This window comes from Myotis davidii, unplaced genomic scaffold, assembly GCF_000327345.1.
Source record: "Myotis davidii unplaced genomic scaffold, ASM32734v1 scaffold855, whole genome shotgun sequence".
Lineage (NCBI taxonomy): Eukaryota > Metazoa > Chordata > Mammalia > Chiroptera > Vespertilionidae > Myotis > Myotis davidii.
The window spans coordinates 137,033-148,113 of record NW_006286978.1 but is presented as its reverse complement, the minus strand read 5'-3'; the positions used below and the strand labels follow the sequence as shown (position 1 = coordinate 148,113).

General features: G+C 43.1%; 1 long non-coding RNA gene across 1 annotated transcript; it reads left to right on the top strand.

Annotated features, from left to right (window-relative positions):
* The first annotated feature begins 7,489 nt into the window (after positions 1-7,489).
* On the top strand, positions 7,490-7,652 carry LOC107182313. The gene is made up of 2 exons (XR_001513039.1): positions 7,490-7,547; positions 7,619-7,652. It is a non-coding gene; the product is annotated as an uncharacterized LOC107182313 (long non-coding RNA).
* The last annotated feature ends 3,429 nt before the right edge of the window (positions 7,653-11,081 follow it).

Below are 11,081 nucleotides of genomic sequence, written 5' to 3'. Positions count from 1 at the left end.
CAACCAATGAATGCATACATAAGTGGAACACCAACTTGATGTTTCTTTCCCTCTCTCTTTCTCTCTAAAATGAATCAATTAAATTATATATAAATTATATCTATACATATCTATATCTTAAAGGTGCGCAAGGCTCTGCACCTTACAGCTTGGTAGTTGCGGATGGCTCACCCCTCCAAGCCTTTAGTTTCCAGCATTTCTGACAACACAGGACACAGAAAAATTGTGGGATGTAATGTGGAGTTCACTAGGGCGGACTTACAAAGCCTAGGTCAAGTAGAAATGGAATTCTGGAAATGTAAAAGATGGAATTCTAGAAATGATATCTGATGAGAGATGGCAGTTTAGACCTCAGATTGATTCCTGATTCAAAGAAGAAAGGCAAGTACCGCAGCAGTGGCCAGGTTTCCAGCAAACCCCCAGCAGGCAGCCTCCTTCCCAGAAGCCTTTGACGTGGTGGTATTTTTCCCCCAGTCCCTAAGGGTGAGAAAAGAGGCCATGTAGATGGGGGTGGGTTGAGGGAATGCGGGCTTCTTGGCATTTCTGGAGCAACATTGTCACCGAGATGAACCTCTGATGAAGTGGCAAGCCACATGGAGGAACAGGATGAGCCTGTAATATGGGAAAGAAAGGCGTGCTTTGTTAGAGTTGAAAATCCTAAAACCCTGAGAAAAGGCTCCGGAAGGCAAGTTGACCGTGATCCCACTGATTGCAGATGGGACAATTTGAGCATCAACAAGGATTATAATTGCAATGGCTTGAAACACATTAAAATAAGCATGTTTACAATCCACAAGTTCAGGATGATACAAATAAAGATAGCTCATTGGTCAACTTGGGGAAGATGATGGAGAAACAACTCTTTATATTGAAAAGTGGTAAATACAGGGAAAAATCATGCGTTTATTCTGTTTTTCTTGTATAAGCCAAAGAGTTGGCAAGGAGAAGTTCTCCTTTATAAAAATACTAGAGCCGAGGCCGGTTTGGCTCAGTGGATAGGGCGTCGGCTTGCGGACTGAAGGGTCCCGGGTTCGATTCCGGTCAGGGGCATGTGCCTGGGTTGCAGGCACATCCCCAGTGGGAGATGTGCAGGAGGCAGCTGATCGATGTTTCTCTCTCATCGATGTTTCTAACTCTCTATCTCTCTCCCTTCCTCTCTGTAAAAAATCAATAAAATATATTTAAAAAAAAATACTAGAGGCCTGGTGCACGGATGCGTGCACATTGAAAGGAAATTAATTAGAAGAATTATGAATGAAATTGAGTATATTTTTTACATGCTTATTGACTATTTGTCTTCCTTTTTGTGAGCTTTCCATTCATATCTTTTGTCTATTTTCTAGTCACTTTTTGTCTTTCCTTATTGATTTATAAATTAAAGAAGTTAGCCCTTTCTTTTGGGTTCTGGACCCAATTCCACTGTGAGGGCGGGTTTCCCTAAACATCCAACAAGCATTTTTCTGACACAAGCTGGGTAGCCTACAAGTGAGCTCAATTTTGACATGATCTAACCAGAAACAGCATCAGATTCTACAGGTTGAGGGCTCAGACCCACAGACTGTCCCCACAACTTCATTCTTTTTGTTGTTAATCCTCACCTAAGGATACTAGGTATTTTCCCATTGATTTTTAGAGTAAAAGTGAAGAGAGCGAGAGAGACAGAACCATTAATGTGAGAGAGACACATGGATTGGTTGCCTCCTACATGCACGCACCCAGATCAGGGCTGGGGATCGAGCCTGCAACCAACATAGGTGCCCTTGACCCTTCAGTCCAGGGGCTGACACTCTATCCACTGAGCCAAACCGGCTAGGTCCCAGTCAACTGCAGACCCCAGTCTCAAGGCCAGGTTACTAACTGTATTTCTGTCTGACTTGGCATAACTAGGATGTTCCCACAATCCCAACTTGGGTTTAATTTGCTCAAGTGGGTCAAAGAACTGAGAGAAACATTTACTTACTAGATCACTGCTTTATTATGAAAGGATATGACTCAGGAACAGCCAGATGGAAGAGATGCTTAGGGTAAGGTTTGGGCAAAGGGTACAGAGCGACCTTCCATGCTCTCCCCAAATCTCCTCGTGTTCACCAAAAGAAGCTCTCCATACCCCATCCTTTTTTTTTTCTTTTTTAAGTGGCCTTCATTACAGAGGCATGGCTGATTAAATCATGGTCTTGGGTCATTGAACTCAAGCTCCAGCCCCTCTCCCTTTCCCAGGGGCCAGGGGTGGCACTGAAAGCACTAATCCTCTAATCACTTGGTTGGTTTCTCTGGCAACCAGCCCCAATCCTTAGGTGCTTTGCAAAGTAGCATCATTAACATAACAAGAGACACCTTTATCACTCACAGCACTTAGGAAATTCCAAGGGTTTGGGGAGCCTGGATCCAGGAACTGTAGACAAAAACAAAATATAAATATAAATCACAATCTCACACCCTTTTGTCTTTCATGTGTTGCAAATATTTCCCCCAGTTTATCTTTTGTCTGTTGATTTTGTTTTGGGTATATTGTTTGGGATTTTTCAACTATATCTTTTATATGTTAAACTATGCATTTTGCTCTGAGATTGTATCTTATGCGTTTTGGTAGGTAATGTTTTCAATAACAAAAACTGTTCAATATTTCTCCTCTAGATGTTCTGCAAATTTTGTTTTATTTATACATTGATGCAACGTTGCTTAGGAGAACACACACAAGAAGCTGCTTAAGAGAGAGTAAACTTTTCTTTCAAAGATATTGGAGTTTTGTGATTTATTTATTTATTTATTTACATCCAAGTTTATTCTATTTTGGCCAAAGAATGTAATGTGGATTCATTCTTCTTTTTGGAACTTATTGAAATTTTCTCTGTGGCCTAACATGAGTAGCAAGGATTATTAATGCTCCATAGTTACTGACTAAAAAATGTATTCATGGGTATAAGAGAATAAACTTGCTAGAGCTTTATTAATTATACTGTTTTTGCTGTGACTACTAGATCTATCCTAGGCTGACAAAGGTAAGTCTGCTGCTTCTGTTTCCATGATCCATTTGTTGCATTTCCTTTTTGCATCTTGCCACTCTAGTATTTAGTACATTCACGCTTATGACCATTACAGCGTTATTCTAAACTGTTCCCTTCAGCACCGGAAGTGCTTGTGGAGTCATTCTGGATCTCCAGTGCTACATTTTGAACAATGTCATACTTTCCTTTCTGGCCATTTGACATGTTTTCAGTTAGTGCTTATTTGTGTGTTGTTTTTCTTTCGGTTAATTTACCTGGAACAGCTAGTTATCCATATAAGAAAGTCCTGTTAGGTCTGATCAAATAATTGAATTGATATCCCTCTCCTGGAAACTGGCTTTTCAGGCCATTTCACTATGGACATTCCCTTTGCTGAGACCACATTTCACTTGTGGCAACCACATTCCATTATCTCCCCTCAGTGTATGCACAGGGAATTCTCCACCCAGAAAAAGCCTGTCAAAAATCCTTTAAAAGCCACTGACTCCCGTCACTGGGTGCTGAAGCCATCCAGGCTCAGCCACCTGGTGTGCAGATGATCAAATAAATTCGTAATCCGTCACCATTCTGGCCTTGTGCATTCCTCCTTCAGCGACCTAACAGTGCCCTGACCAGGAATCAAACTGACCAGGAATTGAAACCGTGACCTCCTGGTTCATAGGTAGATGCTTAACCACCGAGCCACACCCTTTCATATCACTTCCTGAAGAGAGGCTTTGATCACGGCCATCAAATATGGGTGCCCCTGTTGGCATGAGTTGTTAGGCTCTTTCCATGTGGGGCTACCTTCTGCTCACACATCAACTTCTGGTCTCTCCTCAGCTGTGGCCAAGGGGCCGGAAGGTTCTCAACCCACATGGAAAGAGCCATTATAATCTGGACCACCAGCATCAAATGGGGACCCCTCCTCCTAGGGAGCAACAGAATTGGCAGCCATTTCAAGGCTTCTGTAATTGGTACAGACCTTGTGCAGGAAAGAGTAGAGCAGATTTGAGACTTGTCCTTAGGCCTGCAAGTTTGGCCCTTGGTTATTGTTACGGACTGAATCATGTGTCCCCGTCTCCCCACACCCCAAATGTATATGTAAAAGCCCTAATCCCCCAAAGCAACTATATTTGAAGATGAGGCCTTTAAGAAGGTAATTAAGATTAAATAAGGTCATAAAGGTGGGGCCCTAATCCAATAGGACTGGTGTCCTTATATGAAGAAGAGTCCAGAGATCCCTTCCTCCTTGCAGACACAGAGGGAAGGCCATGTGAGGACATAGTGAGAGGGTGGCCATCTACAAATCAGGAGAGTCCTCACCAGAAACCAACCCATGATTTTGGACTTCTGGCCTCCAGAACTATAAGAAATACATTTCTGTTTTTTAAGTCACCCAGTCTGTGGTATTGTGTATGGCAGTCTCAGCTAATACAGCTGGCATCTGGGAACTCAGATCCGGGGAGGGTTTCCACCGCTCTCTAAATGATGAGTGGCTCACTACACCTAAACTGTACAAACACTGGTTTATGCTGAACACCTGCTTTCCTTCTGGGGATCTGGGACTTTGGTATATGTTAGCCTATGTGATTGGCCCCTGATAAAAATCTTGGGTTCTTCGGCTCACGTGAGGTTCCCTGTAGACAATATTTCCAATGTGTTGTTACAGTTTATTGTTAGAGGAATTAAGCATGTCCTGTGTGACTCCCCTGGGAGAGGAGTCATGAGAGCTTGTTCCTGGTTCCCTCCAAAGTTCACCTGTGGGCCTTTTTCCTTTGGGGATTGTGCTTTATGTCCTTTCACTGTAATAAATCATAGCCATAAGAATGACTACATGGAGTCCTGGAGTATTATGCCATTATTCTCAAAGCCCCTCCATTCATTGCTTTACTGCTTGTATTGCTGCCAGCAACGTGGGGCAGAATCCTTGCCTTAATCACCATTGTATTCCCAGTACCTGGCACAGAATAGGCTCCCAGTAAATGTCTGCTGAGTCCTTTTTCTGACTTAAAATTTATTCTCCAGTGGTTTTGGAAATCAGAAGTCTGAAATCAAGGTGTTGGCAGGGCTGTTCTCCCTCTGAAGACTCTAGGGAAGGAAGGATCCTTTCAGGCCTTGTGGATGCAAAGGGGCCACATGCTAATGTCACTAACTCAGGGAAGGCCTGCCTGTTGGCCTTGCAAACTCAGAGACCTAAAGTAACCACAAAAGATGGTCTGAAATTAAAACCTTTAATTTAAAAGCAGTTTATAGTGGGTAGTCATGTCCTAGGTGGCTATCTTCCCTGACAAAGACCACTTGGATCTTTACTGAGCCTATTGTATTTTTGCATCTAGATAACATACCTGTGGAATGTCATAGTAACTTGTAACTTCCCTTTTTCCAGACCCCTCAGGACACAACCAATGGCCAGGGCACCAGGACAGAGACCCAGAGACCGCACATCCCCTCATTCTTATTGTTATCTTGTTATGAAATGCAGTTGCTATTTTGTATTTTTTTTCCTAAAATTGAATTCTATTATATCTATAATACTATCAACAATAAAAAATACTTCAAAAAAGAAGTATGTGTCTCTCATTTTACTTTTTTATCCAATCCCAGAGATTTCCCCACGTTGCTTTCTCCCGCCTCCCTAATCTATCACCAATAGATTTCATGTAACCCACTTACGTCTCCTCCTTTTATTGTAATGTATAAAACAAGGTGAAAAACTGCCATCTCTGGAGCATTATCCCAATACGTTGAGATTCCGCTTCCTGGCAATTGTCGACAGCTTGGCTCAAAGAAACTCACAAAAATTCTTTACAGGTTTGAATGTTTTCATACATTAACAGCCTCTTCTAGCTTCAGGTGGTTGGTGGTCCATAGCTTTCAGATGCATCACTCTAATTTCTTCCTCCATAGTCACATGGCATTCTCCCTGTGTGTGTCTATTTCTTCTCATAAGGATACTAGTGAGTGGATTTAGGGCCAACCTTAATCTGGTATGACTTCATCTTAACTTACATCTTAAAGACATAATTTCCAAATGAGGTCACATTTACAGGTACCAGGGGTTAAGACTAGAGTACTTTCTTAATGAAAGATGATATGGAACCTAGTATACCTTGTACCACACCACAAATAAGCAATCAGGACCCCTACTCTGGGTTCTGAGCCAGGGGAGCCCATGCTTTGGGTTGCCTTTCTTAAAGTGGTCTATAGTCCCCTCTAGCGACTGGGACTGGCTAGGGCCATAAGTACCGTTTGAGTGAGGCACCCTGAGTCTGGACCAGGACCTAATTGGGCCCTGATCCCCACTTTTCCTTTTTAGAGGGGTTTCTCTTACCTTCTACCCCATGTATGGGAGCAGACAGTTCCCCTGATGAACTCTGGTACTTATACCTATGGGGCTGTCCCAGGGCTCTCTGGCCAGCTCCAAGGGGTGTGACCTAGTAAATGGTTCGCTTCTGCTGGCTAGTATGGCTTTCTTTCACAGGATCACATGAGACTGGGCCATCAGTATGGTGGTGACATGCTGATTTTGAGTGATTCACTCATGTCGTTCACAGGCCATGTTCAAAGCCCCGGGTCTGAACAGGCCACTGCCAACCTTTGGGCTTGAGCTGCACTCGTAGGCCCATGTGTCAGCTCTCACATGTCCGTATTCCAACTGTGGGGCTACCTCCTGTCTAGAGCACCCAATGGTGGGCAGAAGGCTCAGTGTCTCCCCTTGCCAAATAAGGTCACATTCACAGGTATCAGGGGTTAAGATCGAATAATTTCCTAATGAAAGGAAATTATTCAAGTTTTGCCACTGGCCACCCGGCTGGCATGGTTCAGTGGTTGAGCATTGACTCATGAACCAGGAGGTCATGATTCGATTCTAGTCAGGGCACATGCCCAGGTTGCAGGCTTGATCCTCAGTAGGGGGTGTGCAGGAAGCAGCCAGTCAATTATTTTCTCTCTCCCTCTCCCTTCCTCTCTGAAATCAATAAAAATATATTTAAAAAAAGAAGTCTTGCCCCTGGCACCCAGGGCAAGTCATTCCCTCCACAGGCTGTCCACCGGGCATCAGGCCATGTCTACCTCCTCTAATGACTTTTGAGACTATAGCCCCGCACCTCCAATGCAGTCTCTTGGCTCATCAATGTGGGGGGTGTCATGCTTCTGCAGGTCAGTCTCAAGTCATGCCAGATAGGAATGGACATTCTTTGCACAAATGGGACTTCTCATTCTGCCAGAGCCCCTTGCTTTCCTCCCAACTGCTGATGGTGTGTGGAAAGCAAGGGCGCAGTCAAGCTTGCATCCTAGGAATGCAGGGATTATTGTTTAAAGAGTTCAAGAGAAGAGCCAGTTAGAGGGTGTGTTTTTCTACATTTAGGCTATAAAATTCCAGACAGTAAATTTAACATGACCAGAAAATGAAGTCTTGTTCACATTTTCTTGCTTACTCTGCATCATGTTTGCTTTTGTGGTCCTTATCAACAAAGCATCGTCACAATTTCTGAAGGAGGAGGCATTGTTGGAAGCCAGTGTTTATGGGCAGCCCAACGAATGGTGCAGTGACTGTCACAGGTAAGACATAACCAGCATTAAATAAATGGCATTAGGGACATACAGAGGCAAGCAGATCTTTATTTTCCCAGTATAAACAGGTTCTAAAGAGCCATGGCATTGCGAGTAAGAAAGGTGTTGCTACCCTCTTGTGGTGGGAGATGAAGTTAGCCAGGAATGTCACATCTGACAATGAAGAACATCAGGAATATAAGGAGATGGTTCCTGGCCCTGAACAGGAAGAGTTGGAGCCTGGACACTGCGAGGATTCCTCAGGTGCATTAATTAGACAATAAACAAGTAAGGAGGTACTTCTTCTTTGCACTTTGTTCTAAATCTTCATCAATAAATCACAATAGCCCGGTCCTCGTGGCTCAGTGTTTGAGCATCAACCTATAAACCAGGAGGTCAGGGTTCGATTCTTGGTCAGGGCACATGCCCGGATTGTGGGCTTGATCCCCAGTGGGGGACATGCAGGAGGCAGCCCATCAATGATTTTCTCTCATCATTAATGTTTCTATCTCTGTCCCTCTCCCTTCCTCTGAAATCGATAAGAAAAAAATCACAGTAGCTCATATGGACCCATGATTTTGTAATAGATTTTTATTCAAATTATTTATATAGTCACAGGTCTTGTGAAAAAATATTTGTCTAGGGCCCCACACACCTTAGGGGCAGTGTGGTAGGCAGCCTCCGAGGTCGTCCCCCATCGCCCCCCACCTCCCGCCCCGCCTGCTAGTGTTCATGCCCCTGTGTAATCCTCTCCCTTTGGGTGTGGCCTGAATTTATGGACTCATTTCTAACAGAGAGAATACGGTAGAAAGGATGGGATATCATCTCTGAGGTTAGTTTATAAAAAGATGGCAGCTTCCATCTTAGGTGTGCTCTCTCTCTCTTCTTGGTTCTCTCCCCCTTTTCCCTCCCTCAGTTGGAGCCAGCCAGGGTAACGAAGTCCAGGCTGTCCTGCTGGAAAAACCATATGGAAAAGCAAGGCCCTGGAGGATGAAAGGACACATGGAGGGGAGCCGAAGCACTCCAGCCAGCAGTCAGCATCAACCACCAACCATGTGAGTGGGCCTTCTTGGCAGTGGACCCTGCGGCCCCAGATGCAAATTCCTGACAAACCCTGAGCCACAACTATCCAAGCCAGCTGCACCCAGATTCCAGACCAATAGAAACTGTGAGATAATACATGTTTGTGGTTTTAAGCCATTCCAAGAAAAAAATGTTAGATAAAATGTCTCTAAGACCAATGATTAAACCTATTTCCCCAAAGATGTCAGTGAATACTATATCTGAATTATAAAAATGGGTGACAAAATGGATGAATAATTTTTTCATGAAGAAAAAAATATTGAGATATATAATAATCCTAAGACACAGCATACATAATATACCAAGAATATTGAGTAAGAGGGCTCAGTAAGTCTGGAGTAGGTTCTAAACATATATTTTTATTTAAATATATTTTTATTGATTTCAGAGAGGAAGGGAGAGGGAGAGAGAAATAGAAACATCAATGATAAGAGAGAATCATTGATTAGCTGCCTCCTGCACACCCCCTACTGGGGGTCCAGCCTGCAACTCGGACATGTGCCCTGACTGGGAATGGAACCATGACCTCCTTGGTCCTAGGCCTATGCTCAACCACTGAGTCATGCCCGCCCAGCACTGATAATTCTTTGCTGCTGTTGTCTTAGATCCGTGGTCGGCAAACTGCGGCTCTCGAGCCACATGCAGCTCTTTGGCCCCTTGAGTGTGGCTCTTCCTAAGCCTTACGAGTACCCTCATTAAGTGAATAACAATGTACCTACTTATATACTTTAAGTTTAAAAAATTTGGCTCTCAAAAGAAATTTCAATCGTTGTACTGTTGATATTTGGCTCTGTTGACTAATGAGTTTGCCGACCACTGTCTTAGATCATCAGGCAAAGTACCACCAAGACTGTCAAATATAGGAAAACTCAATGAAAATGTTTTATAAGAGTTTTGGTCAGTTTTTCCTCTGAGTTTTGACATTTTTATGAAAAGCAAAGGGTACAAATCTCCAGGGGATTCTCATAAAGCATGCACTTTCTAAGATATTTATGTTAGCATTTTAACCATACAAATGTAACCTAAGGAAAGCTGAGGATCTCTCCTGATTGGCCAGCTCTTCCCATGCAATTCATCAATAGTAACACGTCAAATAAGCTGAATTAATTCATTTCTAGCATTTTTTTAATAAGGCGAAAGAAGAGATCTTTGTGAAGGACCCTGTTTGAAATCTCAATGATAGTTTTAGGCGCAAAAGAGATCCGGAAAATTGAATTTTATATTATTGTTTTTTCAATATTTAAGTCCGATTTGGGCACTTGATAAAGATAGGATCACAGGTGTCTGAGAAACAATACTGGGCACCTTTTGTTTGTTTGTTTTGTTAATCCTCATCCTAGGATACTTGTTCCATTGATTTCTAAAGACAGTGGCAAGGAGGGGGGGGGGAGAGAAACATCTATGTGAGAGACACACAGCCACTGGCCACCTCCCACATATGCACGGACCGGGGAGGGATGAACCTGAAACCCAGGTACATCTCTTTGACTGGGACTCAAACCCTCCATCCTTCAGTGCGGGAACCAACGCTTTAACCACTTAGCCACACTGGCCAGGGCAATGTAAGTAAAGCGACAATAAAACATAAAAAGGAACATAGGAGCCGAAACCGGTTTGGCTCAGTGGATAGAGTGTCAGCCTGCGGACTGAAAGGTCCCAGGTTCGATTCCGGTCGAGGGCATGTACCTGGGTTGCGGGCACATCCCCAGTGGGAGATGTGCAGGAGGCAGCTGATCGATGTCTCTCTCTCATCGATGTTTCTAACTCTCTATCTCTCTCCCTTCCTCTCTGTAAAAAATCAATAAAATATATATTAAAAAAAAGGAAATAGGAAGCAATACTATTGTAAAAAACAAGTGAGAAAACTTTGTTCTTTTTATTTTTTCCTTCAAAAATCAATAACAATAAAGTCCATATAAAGCACACTATCTAGGCAGATTAGATTGAAAGGAAAAATAACAGTTCATGTTGTGGGCTAAGGCAATAGACGGCACACCACCAAGGAGATGAGCACACAAGCCCATCAAAATTGAACAAACTATGATAGCAACACAGCTTCATTCAAAACTCAGGTATTAACCCTGGCTGGGTAGGTCAGTTGGTTTGGGCATTGTCCTGATATGCCAATGTTTCGGGTTCCATCCCATCAGGGCACATACAAGAATGAATCAACCAATGAATGCATAAATAAGTGGAACAAAAAATCTCTCTCTAAAATCAATAAAAACATATTTTTTTAAAGTTCACAAAATCATGCTTAGTAATCAGTGTTTCTGTTTCCTACCTGATATAGAAATGATCTGGGCATATAATGAATCCATTAATTAACTCAATCTAACATCAGTCTAAGTTCTCAGTTACTTAAAGATCTTGGAGCCGAAACCGGTTTGGCTCAGTGGATAGAGCGTCGGCTTGCGGACTGAAAGGTCCCAGGTTCGATTCCGGTCAAGGGCATGTACA